Genomic DNA, 17,660 nt, shown 5'->3' on the forward strand with positions numbered 1-17,660 from the left:
CTGAAGCAAGTTTCCTAGAGGTGTGGTCAATGCCCAAAGCCTGTCAGTGTTTAGAGGCATTGGACAATTCCATTATCAACCTGCTTTATCTTTTGATCAGACCTGAACAGCTGGACTCGTCACAAAGATGATTGTTGAAGGCCCTTCCAACTAAGCTCAGTTCAACTATTCTATTCTATTCTATTCTATTCTATTCTATTCTATTCTATTCTATTCTATTCTATTCTATTCTATTCTATTCTATTCTATTCTGTTCTGTTCTGTTCTGTTCTGTTCTATTCTATTCTATTCTATTCTATTCTATTCTATTCTATTCTATTCTATTCTATTCTATTCTATTCTATTCTATTCTGTTCTGTTCTGTTCTGTTCTATCCTATCCTATCCTATCCTATCCTATCCTTCCATTCCATTCCATTCCATTCCATTCCATTCCATTCATTATTTTCCATTGTGCATGTTTCCATGGAATTGCTAAGAATGTCCATTTCTATAAATCATTCAATCCACAAAATTCTACCAAATTCCTCAACATCATTTAGTTCAAAACAGTGGTCTGTATGGAGTGATATCCTAATGATTCAACAGTATCAGAATATTGCAGACCATGGGTTCTTTCTAAAAGAAAGATGTTAAAGAGCCTATGTGTGCACATTGTTCCAGTGTATTTTTGAGATAAATCTACTGCTTGTGGCAAAATGCAATGGGCCATCTATTTAGTTTCAATTTTGTGGTTATATGAAGGATATGAAAAAAGATGGAGTGCTAATTTATTCTAAGCACTTTTGTTGATGACATACAGGTTGCTAAAAATTCTGGAAAGTCAGATGAGTTTTATAAGCAATTAAATGGGGTCAGTCGAAAGGTAATTAATTTTATGGTAGAGGTAAAGCAAGGTGGTGCTATAATATTCTTATATCTCTGATGGCAGGAGGAAAAGATAGTTCACTGACTATTAAATGTTTCCAAGTGTTCAGGTTCCACAGCATTATTTATATTTCAGGTCTGTGCAATGTTTTGCTATTAAATAAGTTCTTCTCTTCTGGATGGTTAAATGTGCAATTTATTCAAACTCTAATGAATATTTTATATACCAGGGTCTTGATGAAAATTAGCTATTCCCTTAATAGACAGTGGCTATCTTCTGTTCATTAGCAATGTGACCAGAAGATGTGTATCAGGGAAAGCAAAGCTCCCTCTGATTTCCAGAGAAGATGAGTGAAGAAAAGACTGATAATAAGCCATAGCTGGTTTTCTGAACGACTGAATGTGGAAAAGTTGAGAATGCAGTTAATTACTTTCACAAAATATAACTGGGTTATTCTGCAAAATGTGTAATTAGATTATACTCTCAGAGCAGTAAAAATCAGAAACAAATATGAGAGAAAAATCTATTCTGAGCAAGACCAGGAAAAAGAGATCTAGGAGCATTTTTTTGCAACCTTACATCCAGCTTTAAGGTTTACATATAAGGGAATTTTGAAAACTTGCAGTAGATAATTATGAAGAAATGCATTCTTTCATATAGTCATTATCACACATACTCTCTATTCAAAAACTAAGTGATTGTAGGTGTAGGTACCTGTGTAGTCAGAACAGCCATGTTTCTTTGAGAATATTGTTAAACTGGGAATCTTAAACAGATTTTCTATGGAAAAAAATCACAAATTTAATTAACTGTTATATGAAAAAGGATGACTGATCATACAAATCACTTAAATCACTTTATTTTTGCTAGGTATGTCAAAAGTTTTAAAGGTGTATTGTAGGCTGAAGTAATGTTCTTTATTTGTAACATCAGTCAGGGAAAACAGAGAAAAATTATGTTCCTAATCAATATTCATTCTATTTTTTCCTTTTAAGGAGTTGATTCTTATTTGTTTCCATTGTAATCTTATAAGATTTTTCTTGTTTTTCATTGAGGGGACTTTCTATGTCCTTGTCCTTCTGAAGAAATATTCCACCAATGCCACATGGTACCTTGGATGAGATCACACAGGACAGGCCACTGTGCAGGACACATGCATGGACTATAACATGATCTGAAATACTACAACCTTATTTTTTGTGCATTCCGATATAAACTTCCATATATAAATTCCAATATAAAATTCCAATAAAATTCCAATATAGTTTTCACTGCTGCTGAACATCGAAGAGAGATTTTTAGAAAAGCCTTTGCTCCTTTCTTCATCCACTGCTGCTAGTCTTGAATGCTGCAAGGTTTGAAAAGTGATTTAAGAGGTTCTGCTTTATGATTTTTTTTTTTCCAACACAGAATTTCATTTGCTGTTTAATAACCCATTTATGTAAGCTGAAGTCCCTCTGAAGCTCATCAACAGGATCTTTGTCCTTGAGTAAGGTTGTAGGAATAATTAATATTTTGGTCTGGCTGCTAAACAAAAACTGATTAGCATTTAAACAAGCATATAAATGTTTCATTGTTTCTTTCCAAAATGAAAGCCTGTATTGAGTAGGTTACTGTAGTTGATAATATTCTCACAAAACCTCAGATGAAATACTCTGGTGCCCACATATTTTGAGGAGTATATAAAATGTTAGCTACCCAAAAGTTATGGGAGAAGCTAACCAACCAAGTTTCCAACAGTTCACCTTTTGTCAGAGCCTAATGGTTAGAGTATTCACACAGTTGAACTTTCTCTGAGGGAAATAGAATAATTGAGTATTTCATCTCTTTATGGCATTTTCTAACTACTGGTTTATTGGAAAGAAGAGCAGAAAATGTTTGATGGTCTAGTTTTTCAGACATTTTTTCCCAGAGTCATCAGATCTACATTGGACACTGCAGTTGTGAAGAGAATCAGAAATAGTTTTGGCAAAATAACTTTTCTTGTCATGTATTCCCCTGTGCTTCTTTTTTCTTTTACCTTCCTATCACCTTCACCTTTCTCTAACTTGCCATCTGTGATGGCAATTACTAAATAAACTAAGCAAAAGCCAGGGAAGTTAATCTTTAAGTCCTTGCTATATTGAAAAATTACTCTTTTATCCTGGTTTTCTCACTCTTTAATCTAGTTCATTGCTTTATCATACTGTCACACCTTAAAATGTTTTGTAACAAATATTTTCTAAAGACCTCTCTAAATTTTAGTTCTTTTTATTTATTAATTAATTAAAATTAATCTTATGCAAAGGAAAATGAAGTACATTAAAAAAAAAACCACCTTGGATCATCTCTAATTTAATGGCTATTTCAAGAAAATAGGAGAAATTCAGTGATCACTGGGCCTTGTGATTGCTAGATACTGGTGGAGAAAGGGTTATTTATTTTCATGCACAAATTTCCATGGTCCATCTGTTTCACTGCATGAAGATTATTACATTTTGAAAAATGCAAATAAACATTTAAGACCTTTAATAGTTATTTGCCTGTTTATTTCAAAGGCAAATGGTGGTAGTTTAGTCAGGAAGGTTCACATTGTCTGTATATGTGATGATTTACATGCAATTCACTTCTGCCAATAACTTTAATGATGTCAGAGGAGTTGTATGCAGACAGGAAAACTTTATGGGACCAGGACCAAAAGCTGTGAGTCTTAATACTTTCAAGACCAGTGTCCTGTGAAAGTTCAGAGTGTTTCTGAACTAGAAATACTCTAAAAAATTCCAGAGTGTATGAAATGTACACTGAAAAAATCCGAGATATTCATAAGGTGCTAGCTGTCACTTTTGATTTAGAAGAGGAGCTTGAGTGCTCCATGAAGTGCTTTTCTCTTGTAATGCAGAAGTTAGAGCACTGACCCAGGGTGGGAGATATCCACCTTCTACTTTCTACTTTGTTAAATGGAACTAATTCCCACCTCCTTCAGCTCCAAGGTAATACCCAGTGGTGGTGCCTGAGGGAGGATGAGCCCTCCATTTCTCATCACGCCACTTCCTGGCAGAGCTTGAAAAGTTCAAGATCAATGGATTTAAACACACTGAGGAAGAATTGACTGTGTTCTCTGGTAGTTGGTATTCACATGAAAGAGTTTGTCTATTTCCAAAATAAAAAGGAAAATAAAAATGAAAATAAGAATTAGAAATGCAATGAAATATATATTTAGAGGAAAATTGGCTAAGTTGTGAAGGGGAAGGAATTTCTCAGTACCATCAGTGTGTACCTGTCACCCCTTTGGGAGTACAAGACCAGGTTTGCCTAACAGCAGCTTCATCCCATAATCAGGGAGATTCTTAAAAGATACCTATCCAAATCTTGCTGTCAGCTATGATTCATGACCTTTGATACAGCAGGTAAATGAACAGAAAGTGAGATTTATTTAATGCTATATAACAAGCCTTGGGGTTAGAAGTCCAAGCTCTCTGACACAGTCAGCCTTAGTCATTAGAAGGAAGCTATTTCAGTAATGAATTATTACAACCCCGGGAGTACTTTGGTCATGGTTCATCACCATGGTACACTGAGGACCTTAATGGTGTCTTACAATGTCAATATGTGCTTTATTCAAGGTTTGTATCATTTTAGCCAGTCAGAAAGGATAAAACTCACCCCTGTGCAGCAGGTCAGAACATAGCCTATTCATCTTGCTAGTCCCACAAGAGTCCTCAAAATGCTTTTTTAACGGAGATGGAAATACACATAAAGCTTCTCTGAGGTCTTTTGCACACAGATGGATTTCAGCTGTGAATAGGAAGTTACCAATTTGCAAATAAGTTATTTGATGGAAAATTCTGCCATCAATCAGATTTGCTAAATTATATGAATAATTCCTCTAGCCTTACCTACAATATCCATATCTTGTCTTCCAGTAGAGTTTTGGCAAGCAAATTTCATAGAAAATAATGGCAGAGAGAAGAATAGTAAGAATGGAGCAAGGGATCATTTAGATTAAATACCTTGTTTTATCTAACTTTAGGCCAAAGTATTCAACATCCAGGCACTTCCTGGAGGATGGCCAGAAAATTAAATTTCTATTAACTGCTTAAAGGCATTATAGATCCCTCATAATTTCTAAGATTTATTTCAAATTTTGCCTTTAAACACTTCTAACCTTTCACACTGGTGCTTATTCCAATTCCTAATACCATCAACATAGTTTCTGTTAAGAGCCAATCTCAGCTGTGATGCTGCAGCATCCTGAAAGGGCACAGGGGGATTGCAGTGTCACATCTGTCAGGGACCACTGAGCAACCTCATGGTCAGAAATGAATCCTGCTGGAGGAGCTGCTTAAGTGTCCATCGGAAAATAACTGAGAAATGTGAAAGAGAAAAAAAATACTGACTGTCTTTTTCTCTTTCTATGTCTGTAACACTATCTCTGGAAGATATGGCAAAAGAAAAAAAACAAAACAAAACCAAAACCAAAGGCAATTAAAATGAAAGGTGTTTTTTTTGTTATTCAGAAAAGTCGAATGGCCCTTAGCACAGAACTCAGAAGACCAAAAAATTGTATTTATTTATTTATTTATTGCCTAGAAAATAAGTGTCAATACAAGCTTCTGGCTTCAAATTGAGAAGAACTCAGGACAGGTATTATTTTTTTACTTGGTGAAAGCATCCACATGTGTGCATGCAAATTTCATCCTTCTCTTGTCTTCCAGCACAGAGGAGATGTGAACTAAGTCCTATGAGCTGCTTTTGAACTTATAAATTTTCCTTTAGCCCTACCTGAGATGGCAATTCATTGTAAATAGGCCCTTGCTTCCCAATTAGGCAACAGGCAGAAGCATGAACAAAAGGTTCTGCAGGGAGAAGCAGGAGGAGAATTTCCACCAAGGAATTCCATCCTTGGCATGCCATATTGGATGAAAGCCTTACCAAGGTCTGCAGAAAATGGATTAAACACCAGTCACTCATATAAATGGCCTGTTGTGGCTCCCTTCATCCACACATGGCACATACTAATGAAAACAGGAACTGTTACTTACTCTCTCAATGTCCTACTTAGCCCAAATTGCAAAACATGCAGCCTGCTTGTTATCCAAGTCTTTGATTAAAAATCAGGATTTGGATCCCAGTAAGGCCTCAGCTTGTTATTCTGTACTACTACTACTACTACTACTACTACTACTACTAATAATAATAATAATAATAATATTGTTATTATTATTAATAATGATAATGATAGATAATCTGCTGCATTCAAAAAATTTAGTATATTTGTATATAGAAGAGATCTCCCCAAAACCCTAGGAAAGTGTTTTCTTATTCAGATTTTATAAGTGGTTGTAATTTCATCACATCCCTTTTAATCCTTCATTACAAAGTGAAGCATGAGAAAAAAGAGAAATCAAATCAAGGAATCATAGAATGTGCTGAGTTGAAAGTGACCCACCAGGATCATTGAGCCCAACTCCTGGTCCTGCATAGGACACCCCAAGAGTCCCACCATGTATCTGAGGGTATTGTCCAAACACTTCTTAAACTCTTTCAGGCTTGCTGCTGTGATCACTTCCCTGAGGAACCTCTTCCAGTGCCCAACCACCTTCTGGGGTAATAATGTTTTCCTGATTTCCAACCCCAACCTCCCTTGACTCAACTTCATGGAGTTTTCTCAAGTCCTGGCACTGTCACCAGAGTGAAGAGATCAGTGTCTGCCCCTCTGCTTCCTCTCATGAGGATCTTGCAGACCACAATGAGGACTCTTCTCACTCTCCTCCAGGCTGAACAGATGATGATTTCAGCCACATCTTGTATGGCTTCTTCTCCAGACCCTTCACCATACTCGTGGTCCTCTTTAGACACCTTCTAATGGCTTAAGGCCTTTAATTGTGGCACCCAAAACTGCCCCCAGGACTCGAGGTGAGGCCTCCCCAGTGCAGAGCAGAGCAGAACAATCCCCTCCCCTGCCTGGCTGGTGATGCTGTGCCTGATGCCCCAGGACAGGGTTGGCCCTTCTGGCTGCCAGGGCACTGCTGACTCACATTCAGCTTCCACTGACCAGGACCCCCAGGTCCCATCCCACAGCTGCTCTCCGGCCTCTCATTCCCCAGTCTGTCTGTACATCCAGGGCTGCCCATCCCAGGTGCAGGATCCAGCGCTTAGCCTGATTATTCTCCACACTGCTGGTGATTTCCCATTTCTCTGATTTGTTGAGATCTCTCTGCAGAGCCTCCCTGCCCTTGAGGGACTCAACAGCTCCTTCCAATTCAGTGTTGTCAGCAAATTTACTTAGTATTCCTTCAAGATGAGATTTGGGTCCAAGTTGTTAATGCAGGTGTTGAAGAGGACTGGGCCGAGGATCTGAAATATGCCTTCTACCATCTTAATTTTCTTTGTCAAAATTTCACACATTGAGTTTAAGTTACACAGAATTATCTCTTGGAATATCCCCAAATCTTATTGCACAGCTTTTATCATCTCTCTGAAACATTTTCTGTTTATTATAGCTGTTCCCTGGTGCTGAAATAGTACAGTGTTTGATTCCTTTACCTAATATTGTTAAGATTCAAGTCCCCCAAGATTTAGATGTTTAAATACAAAATATTTTAGTTCAAGCCCATCTCACATAAACTGTTATTGATAAGACCACAGTCACACACATCTGACTGTCACTCAGGTGTTTATGAAGGCAGAAATAAAAATCCCATTCCACCTGTGTTAATCAATCCTTGTCACTCCACCAAGTCCTTTTATCTAAGCTCCCCTGTGCCTAGGAGAAAGGAAAAAAAAAGAATCTGTAAATGGGAGCCTTGCAGCACAAACCAGCAGACCAAAGGAAATGGGAATACAGCTGCATCTGGCAGCTGCTGCTTTTCAGGCCACCACAAATCATCCAAACACCGGCCACTGCTGGAGGTGTGCTGGCTCTTTCACCAACACCTCAGCTGCTCTCATCTAGAGCCACCAGTTCTTGGAGCCTAAGGTGTCATTCTGTTTGTTCAAGCCATGGGACACTCCACAATCCAGATTTATGTCATTCCTTGCCCTTCTCACCACCCACTGAGCCAATCCCCACCGTAAGCACTGTCACAGAGACAATCCCTGCTGGCTCTGATCTGCCAGCAGAGACACAGCCTACAAGAGTTAGCCAGGAAGCTGATAATCCATCACAGGTGGCCCAGGCACTACTCCTATTAAAGGCTCATCTGGTTTTTGACAGATCTAAATTATAGCCCAGAGGCTGCCCTCATCATTGTGGTGCTCAAGACTGAGCCTGCACTCCAGCCCAGGCTCCCCATGGTCACTGCCAGTGTTTGTTCCTGTGCTTGGCTGGGACCAGGTAATCTCTGGCAGGAAAACAGGGACATGCACTGGCTACAGGGACACAGACTGGGTGTGGGCAGCATCCTGAGATGCCCAGTTGGTGTGCCCACTTGCCATGCAGTGTCCAGATGCATTGTTGGCTCTTTTCCCTCTCTCCACATGATGGTGAGGTCGAGTCATTAAGCACCAATGTGTCCCCACAGATAGAAACAGACCTTGGATGGTGCTGGGTGTTTTGCTAGCTCTCATACGAGTCATCCTCTGGTGCTGATGTGAGGGCTCACCCTGCAGCAGAAGAGAGGAATGGAGGAAAATGAGGCTCCTTTGGAGACTGGCAGAAACAAGAACTAGACAGTGTCTCTAATATCTCCAAACACAAATAAGATAAATTTTACCAAATGCAAACATGCTAATTTCTTCTGGGATGCTGTCACAAAGATAAACACCGTTCAACAACAAGGTAATTATATGAGTAAATGGAAGAAAGAGTAAAGGAGTAACATTTAAAAAGAGTAAAGAGATGGCCTGTTGGGCAGCAAGTGTAGAGAAGGGGAGACCATTAATAGAGAATCCTCATTCTTCAAAAGAATGTCTTTGAGCTTTGTAAGGAAAACTTTCTGAGTGAGTGATACAAAATATTCTGTGGTCACACACTGAGTTTATAATAAGGGAACTGCAAAGATGAGGAGAAAAGGTAAGATGATTGCTTTGGGGTGTACCATGAGGGAAAACACAGTGTAAACCCAGTCCCTGTGACTCATGTTCAGAGTTTACATTTTCTCTTCATGATGCAGGAGTGAGTGTGTCACAGCCTGTGCTTTTCTGTGGGAGCTGGAACAGCAGTGCATTGGACAAGGTGGGCCCAAAGTGCCCTGTTCAGCAATTTTGTCAGAATGGCTCCTGCCGGGCTAGCAAATGTTTTAACATGCAGGAGACTGTGACAATGCGTAATGGCATTTGAGACACTGCTGTGCAAGTGATTATTTTAGGTGGTTTTTTTTATGAAGAGCCCAGATGGAGACTGAGAGCCAGTGTTTACCAGGCAGACACATTACACACAGCAAGAAGGGGTTTGTGATAAAACCATGAACTTTTGGTCTCCTGACACTGTGAATGCTCCAGACTGACAGAGCGAAGGGGGTACCAGCACTGCTCAGGGCAGATGGGGACAGCTTGACCAGCACCCACAATAAACATAACACATAGAAATATTCACTATAGCCCTCAAAGGCCTGGGACTGTGTAGCAACATTTAAAATTTAAATACTTATAAACTCCTTTACAAGGGCAATATGTAAATTACACAAATATCATTTTGATCATTCAATAGTTGGGAAAGATTCACCTAGTGATGTTGTTGTTTGTTACCAGGATGGATACAGTCTCTGCCTAATGGTGCCATCTACCTCTGTTTTGGTGCTGCTAGACATAGATTTCATTCTACATCAGTTCTTCATCAACTGTTTGCAAAGTCAAGCACAGAGATTCAGAAGAATAATAGCTGCTGTCTGGTCCATTTTTCTTCTCATTGAAATTATATTATAAAATTTGGATTGCATATTACGTTGATTCTGATCAACTAGATCAAAATATTTCACTCAATACAACTTTCACAGATGGTTTTCAAAGATTTTCTGTTTCAAATTTATCCTGTTTCTCTTCATTCTATTTCTCCTGATACACCATGGGCAGGAAGTGAAAAAAAGGCACAAATTCTGTGGAGGGCAGAAGACTACCTATCACAGTAGATGACTAAGTTGATTATCCACTTTCAGTCCTGTCCTGAGGTGATATTTAGTAATGAAAATATTTTTTTTTTGGTTTATGCTATGTTATGCAGGTCTGAATTTCTGATAGAAATTGATTTGGTATTTAACTTTGTCAAATATTTTTGATAGACAGATGAAATTAGTATCAGGAATATAAAACATTGCTACACCAGCATCACTTGTTTTGCAAACATGAAAGGTAGGAATATGAAAAAGACATTATGTAAGGCAATAGTGAATCTGAACCAAATTATTCTTATTACAAGGAAGGAGAGAAAGATGTTTGGTTCTAGCTTTTTAAAATAATCTTTATATTGCATAAAATTTAATAGCATTTTTTCCAATTATTGCCTGAAAATTGCATAAGCACCTGAAAAAAAAAAAAGCATATTTAAATCCACAGTTCATTACTATTTATTGGAATACTGTTCTTGCTTTTCAACTCTTTCTTACATTTTATTAAAATATCTTTTTCCTGAGGATTTTAATACCTTAAATTTGCACTAAAACCAGCAGTTAAACTGTAATCAGGTTCAAATTTATGTTTCCTCTCACACCATTTCTGTAAGGTTTTAGCAGCAATTTCATGACTTTTGTGGGACAATAATTATTATAATTTAGTTATTATAAATTGTTTGGTTTACCTCTGTCTAGCACTGGCTTTGTTAAGGAGTCAGTTCTTTCAGTTGTGAAGGCCTGGACTTTTAATATTAATGTTTTTAACATGTTTTACAATATTTGTTATCTAATTCAATTCTATTGATGAGTTGAGACCTATGACTTGATTATTAACAATAGTCACGGGTTTCTAAAGAGGTGAAATACATGACTTTAACAAATTAAATTAACTTATGTGCTCGCATTTTTTTATTCTTTCATCCCACAGTTATCTGGGTAAAGCAGGATGGCAATTTCTTTTTCAGATGCACAATTGGGCTGACAGCTACAGCTGAAGTGAAAGTGCATTTAGAAAGTTGTTTCTCAAAAGAACAAAACCACTAATCAGCTTTTTCAGGAGGTGTCTCAAATTCATTGAGGGTTTTTAAGCAAGATGATTGATCTCTATTTTTCCCAACCTTGTTTTAGTAAAACACATTTACTCAAACACTTGTTTGCACTCAGTGACCCCCTGTGTTGGGCTTTCATGGCAAAAAAAGACAGAGGGAGACCTTTCACAGAGCCAGATAGTGACAGGAAAAGGGGAAATGGCTTCAAAACTAAAAGAGGAGATAGTTATCTTAGATGTTAGGAAGAAATTCTTTACTGTGAGGGTGGTGAGGCACTGGCTCAGGCTGCCCAGAGTAGCTGTGGATGTCCCAGCCCTGGAAGAGCTCAAGGCCAGGTTAGATGGGCCCCTGGGGAAGTTTTTATAGTGGGTGGAACCGCTGCCCACTGCATGGCAGGGGGATATAGATGATTGCTAAGGTCCCTGCCAATTTGAAACATTCCATGATTCTGTGAAAAAGGTTGTCTCCCTAACTTGCTGATTATAGGAAGCACAGAGGGAAATGACTGTTGTTAAAAGGGACCATTTGCTTTTCTTCGATTAATCAAACCAAACCAAAACCCCAAGCAAAATGAAGCAAACTGAATTTTCAGATGAGTCTTATTTTAATGTTAAACCCTGGAGCAGCATTTGCATTTAAATGTCAGGTATAGTTAAGTACCAGAAAAGCATACAAAGCACAACTGGTGCTAACCTGGTTTCAGTTGATGCCTATGAGAAAGTATTACACAACTAATTGTGGGTGCTTTCTGCTGAGAAGAAAGGATTGAGAAAGGAGGGGAAAAAGGTTAGAAAGTAAGAGTGGCAAGATACTTCCAAAACTGAATTTTACATAGATCAATTTCCTCTAAAAATACATAGTAATCTTGAGTTGCTCCTAAAGGTTTTAGTTAGAGCTGAAAGAAAGCAGAGATTTGGAGAGTTGGTTTGTGTTAAGACATTTTTCATCCTAGAACCTCACTCTAAAGTTCTGCCACTTAGGACATGTTACAAAGGGATTTTTCATTCTTCACAGAAATATCTTTTTCTTCAATAATAAAACAGTTCATGGAGGTCTGTTCATAGAATTATAGAATGTTTGAGATTGGAAGGGACCACTGGAGGTCATCTGGCTCAACCTCTTTTCTCAAGGAAGACCACCTAGAGCCAGATTTTGAGTCTTATCTTACAAACACTAGTAATGGAAGAGTTCTGATGTCTATTGCAAGATCTTCCATCATTTTCAGAGGTATAAAAATAACTAATAAATAAATAAATAAATAAATTCTTTTTAAAAAGTAAGGTTACCAACTGTTCTCACATAATTATATTCTGCCTTAATATTCAGAAATGTTGTTTGTGCTCCAGTGTAAAATATAAGAGGGAATGGAGAAGTGGAAAGGAACAAAGAACAAGTAAAAAAAATTAAAAAAATAAAAAATAATTTAAAAAAAGGTTGAGATGTATTACATTTATTCCTCACCATTTATCCTCTGTGCGGCTGAAGTAAAAATAAAAAATGTCTACCTGGAATTCTGATGAACAAGAAAGAACTTATTGATTTAAACTGATATTGTTCTACATTTGTCATTCTTTGGGACTAAAATCTTGCATCTGGTGGAATAAAGAAGAATAGGAAAACATCTCTTTTAATCTCACTAATAATATTTGTCATAAACCTTACAGGCAGGTTGTTTTGAAAAGGCCAGATCATCCTGACCTATCCACAGGAACAACTGAAACTGTTACATATAGGCAAGACATTTTCATGTTGTGCTTGTAACATTAAATTGAAGTAAAATTAAAGCATCTTTCAATCTCTTTTTGAGAATTGATTTCTATTTAAAATGTGCCATAATTTCACTACAATACCATTTTCTCTCTTCAAGCTCTACACTCCTAATTTTACTTTGAACATATTTTTTTCTCTCTGGTGGGAACCAGATTTTAATATTCCCTTTAAATGTTCCCTTAGGCATAAGTTACAGAGCTGTAAAAGGAGGCGAAGATATTGGAGACTGCACATTCAACAGCTTCAGCCTTAGCAAGGTCAGCTTATTTGCATATATCACTGCATTTTACTCTGCAGAAGGACACTGATATTTTAAGCAGGCTCTGGGCTCTTCTTCCTAAAGAATTTTGAGAAATTTCTAATGGAGTTAGTTAAATTTCCCTTTCCTGCCTTTAGGACAACATATAAATGTACGCACAACTGCTATTTCTTTCAGAGGAAACTGTACCAATGCAGCAAATGGAAGCTTTGGGGAAGAGAAAGGTACAGAAAGCATAATTCATGTATTTATTTGAGGGATTTGTTGTCTGGGGTAAAAAAGGAAGCAAAAGCAACCACAAGTTTCTGAGCAACGACTACAGATTTTTATCTACATATCATATGGTTTTATTTTTTACCTTATTTCATAGGATTGCAAAATAATGACATCTATCATTGCTGACATACCACAATACAATATAAGACAGAACCACGGAATCATAGAATATCCTGATTTGGAAGGGACCCATCAGGGTCATTGAAGTCCAGCTCCTGGCCCTGCACAGGACACCCCAAGAGTCGCACCATGTGTGCGAGAGCATTGTCCGAGTGCTCACTGAGCTCTGGTGCTGTGACCACTGCCCTGGGGAGCCTGTTCAGTGCACAACAACTCTGGGGGAAGAACCTTTTCCTGATACCCAAGTTAAATATCCCCTGGCACAAGTTCAGGCCATTCCCTTGGGTCTGTCACTTGTCACCAGAGATCAGTCCCTGCCCCTCCCCTTCCCCTTGTCTGAAAGATGTGGACAGATATGAGGTCTCACCTCAGCATCCTCTTCTCCAGACTGAGTTTATCTTGGTAAAAAAATTTAAGGGCATCTGCTAGTTAACAGTGACTGGAAAAACCTATCTGATACAATCAGTTTCCTTCCTGTTCCCTGTACTTAAATGCTTGAGAATCTAGATTAAAGAATCTTCTACTTCTGGTATAATTAAATAATTTGTATTAAAATGTTGAACATTTTGATGAAGAAAACCACATATGAGGACACTGATTCATCAAAGGAAAAAGGATATTTCAACCTTTACTAACAGCAGTTGTCCTTTATGATTTGGAAAATAATTAATATAATTATTTCAACAGCCACATAATCACTTCCAGAAGTCACCTACATTAACATACAGAACAGCATTAATCACATACCATGAAAAGATGTGAAAGTGATTGAAATACACAAAATAAAAATCAATCTGTCAAGATGTTTTAGAATCTCAATTATATTTTGACCATTTTATTATTCATGAAGCTTACAAGAATGTTTGATTCCACTCTTAGAATGAAAGCAAAGGTTTAAATGTCAAAATTTCTTGGAAAGTCAGACATTTTAGCTTGCTACTTTTCTAGTCTGTCTTTGAATCCTTTTGCACTGGCTTTTTCTTGAATATGAGGGAGACTCTTTTGCCAAGTTATTTCCAAACAAACTAATGGACCCTCTGTTTCTTCCTGAAATTAACATTCTAAATTTTGACAGGACCTTGACTGCCACTCTCAATCCATCTTTGCATTTCTTCCATTCTCCGCAGCAATATTTTTTGATTGTTTTGTTTTCCCTGGCTCTTAATCCAGCAGCCACTATCCCATCATCTAAACAAAAAGATTCTGATAGGGACTTCGTACTGACTTTCATGGGAGAAAACACAAGCAAAAAATCAGCTGGCACATGGACATAACTCTGTTGGCCTCACCAGCAAACAGCACAGGAAGTTCCTGCCCAGGAGGTTCCGTACTCTCCCCTTCAGCTGACTAGAAAAAGATCAAGCAAAATTTAGTATATTTGCTTTGTATTCCTCATAATGGAGTCAAATCCAGAGGAAAATAAAGGTCTTATGGTTGTGAACAGGAAAAGTGGTTCATGTGGCTCTTTAGTTTTGGGGTCACTACAGGGTGCCTTCACACAGGGTCGTCTCAGAACGTGATCAGCTGAGGGAATATCTACCTAAGCAATTTTTTACAGCTGAAAATATGAAAATATAGATTTGTTCATACACCTGTACATGTGAGAGAAATATCACTTTTATAAGATGAGAACCAATCACAGAAAAAGTATCTTGGTATGTGTCAGTTGATAAATGTCATATATTCCCTGAAGCAGCCCATGCTGGAAGCAATCTTTTAAGCCATCCAGCTTTGCTATGTGCAGAAACTGAAAAACAATTCATGCTTTTGTGTAGTATAAATGCCTTTAAAACTTCTTTCACTGCTGAAACTTTTCTTTGAACTCAGCCTTAGTATGCTGAACTTAATGTAGTCATTTGGAACTATTAAAACAGACAAGCAAAAGTTCTGCCCAGAAATTGAGTAATTTTAAAATATTAGATCACTGTAGAATTCTGGCTGCAAGATAGAGATGAAAAGTAACAGGGAAAGCTTGGGGGGATTTATTTGTTGTTTTGGTGTCTTTGGTGAGGTTTTCTTTGAGAATTCAAACTTCAGCCTGCTTGGGTTTTAAGGAAAATTCCCACAAGGTTTCTCAACATTTTTCTGACATTTTACATCTTTCTTCACTCACCCAAATAAAAGCCAATAAACCAAATCAAAGAAACAGAGTACAGCATAGAAGAGCTTTACCAAAAACATGGAATAAGATTGCTTCCAGGAACTGGATACATCAGGACTATTATGTTAAAAAGCTGGAGAGGCTGCTCAGAGGATTATCAGGATAATTGAGTATCGAAGGCCCACTCCCCACAGGATGAGCTTCAGGAGCTCACACTTGTCACTCTGATGAAAAGGTGGCTGAAGGACAATCTGAGCTCTGCTTTCAGCTACTTGAAGAAAAACTAGAGTCTTATCCAGTGACCTGAACATAACAATAGGTAACAGTCTGGCATAGACTATTCAAACTGGACTTCTGGATGAATCACAGCACTTGCAGGGCAGTCCAGCAGAAAACAAGGTGAAAGCACAGCCCTCGACCCTCCATCCATGGAGGTTTTCACACCTGGGTGTGCCAAGCCCAGCTGGCCTCATCCAGATCCATTGATGCTGACAAAAGTCCTGCTCCAAGCAAACAACTGAACCAGCTAGCTCCAGAGGTTCCTTACAACCAGCATTGTTATGATTCCACTTTAACATACCATGGAAAACACGATAGAAAGGAAGATTTAATAAATTACATGGGGATTTCTTTCATATCCAATGAAGAAAAAAAAAAGCCTTCAGCTTTTGAACCAGAGGCACACAAATAAAAAATGTTCTCATCCTATTTCACAATGATGTGTGATGAAATTTTTATAAACAATGTTATGCAATGGAGGGTGCAAAAAGAAAAATGCAGTGATTCAGGCTAAAATTCTCAAACAAAGTATTATTATTCCCTTTGAAAACTTCCACCTTCTCATGGGGTTCCTTACTGTCTAAACAGTATTTGCCACATGACTGATTTTGTCACACTGGATACAAATGGAGCCCATCTGGAGGAATGGGAACCAGCTGTTGAACCAGCAAGAAGGGTTTCTTTGGGCTACTGTGTGAGAAAACAGTAAGTCCCTCTAATTAGAACTCTGCTAAGTGAAACTTGGATTCCCCTTCTGCTGTTGTATAGGAAATGAAAAGGTAGCTTCCATCTTTCCACACCCCCAGGACACTCTTTCACTCGTGTAATAATTGTTGCAATGCATCTGTAATGACTACAGCTGGGCAACATTCTCCTAACAAACCAGAAATAATTTGCAAAGCTTTCAGTAGTCTTCAGCCAACTTCTGTCTGTTTTTCATTTAAACTTAGTCCATATTCTTAGCACATTCCCATGCCAGATTTTGGCTTAAATTCATGCAGGAATGCAGGTTTTTCAAGGTCATCTGGAAGTCACACCAGCTGGTTGATTTCCTGCTTACAAAGACTTAGCAAATGGAAATTGAGTAGTTTCAGATGAGGTGTATTTTTAAGCCCCCTCAGAACAGAGCTGATAACCAAGACTCTTGAGTACCAAATTTCTAAATATAAAGCAAAAGTAATAAAAAATACTGTCCTCCAAACCCTTTGGCACAGAAATTCTCTGGTTCACACAGCCTCAGCTGCAATTTCTTTGCTTCTGTTTAATTAGCTCCATATTTTTCAAAGGACTGTTACATGTAACTTCTTTCTTTTGCTTGCCTTTTCATAGCAAATAAGTTTAAGCCCACAAATTCAAGACAATCTCCCGAGACAAGTGCAGTTAGCTATGAAACTGAGAAGAAAACTCCAAGTGTACCAGAAAAGTCCCTTTGCCTGACATGTCTCCTTAGATTTTCATAAGTGCTTTCCTTAGCTATGTGTACACAGCTGTCTAAGAAGCAAGACTGTAAACAAGCTTCAGATGGTCCAGAGGCTGTACAATTCCAGCCCTTCTTCCCCTAAATGAACTTGATATATACATGTGTGTGTCTTTAATGTGTCTATATATCCATATGTACATTAATGGAGGGAAAGGAAGAGGGAGAAGAAAGGCATTCTGTTCATGAAAGCTCACACTGGTCTTTGACAATAAAATAGACCCTGGCCATGGAATAACAGAATGATGGAATGGGTAAGGTTGGAATATGGGTGGGGCCACCTGGTTCCAAGCTCCCTGCTCAAGCAGGGTCATCCCAGAGCACATGGCACAGGACTGTGTCCAGATGGTTCTGGAATTTCTCCAGTGAGCGCAACTACACACCCTCTCTGGACAATCTGTTCCAGTGCTCAGTCACCCACAACATAAAGAAGTTC

At 38.2% G+C, this 17,660-nt stretch overlaps 1 long non-coding RNA gene across 2 annotated transcripts in view; it reads right to left on the reverse strand.

Annotated features, from left to right (window-relative positions):
- The window catches only part of LOC148185004 (uncharacterized), a 46,574-nt gene that overhangs the window by 26,055 nt on the left and 2,859 nt on the right, over nt 1-17,660 (reverse strand). The window contains exons 3-5 of one of the 2 annotated variants that reach the window (XR_015773973.1): nt 8,382-8,451; nt 4,510-4,641; nt 3,740-3,996 (exon numbers count right to left, since the gene is read on the reverse strand). This is a non-coding gene — a long non-coding RNA (uncharacterized LOC148185004). Of the gene's footprint in view, nt 1-3,739; nt 3,997-4,509; nt 4,642-8,381; nt 8,452-17,660 lie in introns of those variants that run through there. The other variant, XR_015773972.1, reaches the window with a different exon arrangement.

This window comes from Pseudopodoces humilis, chromosome 1 (assembly GCF_049639895.1).
Source record: "Pseudopodoces humilis isolate 2021_Gansu_Grassland_sample_001 chromosome 1, ASM4963989v1, whole genome shotgun sequence".
Lineage (NCBI taxonomy): Eukaryota > Metazoa > Chordata > Aves > Passeriformes > Paridae > Pseudopodoces > Pseudopodoces humilis.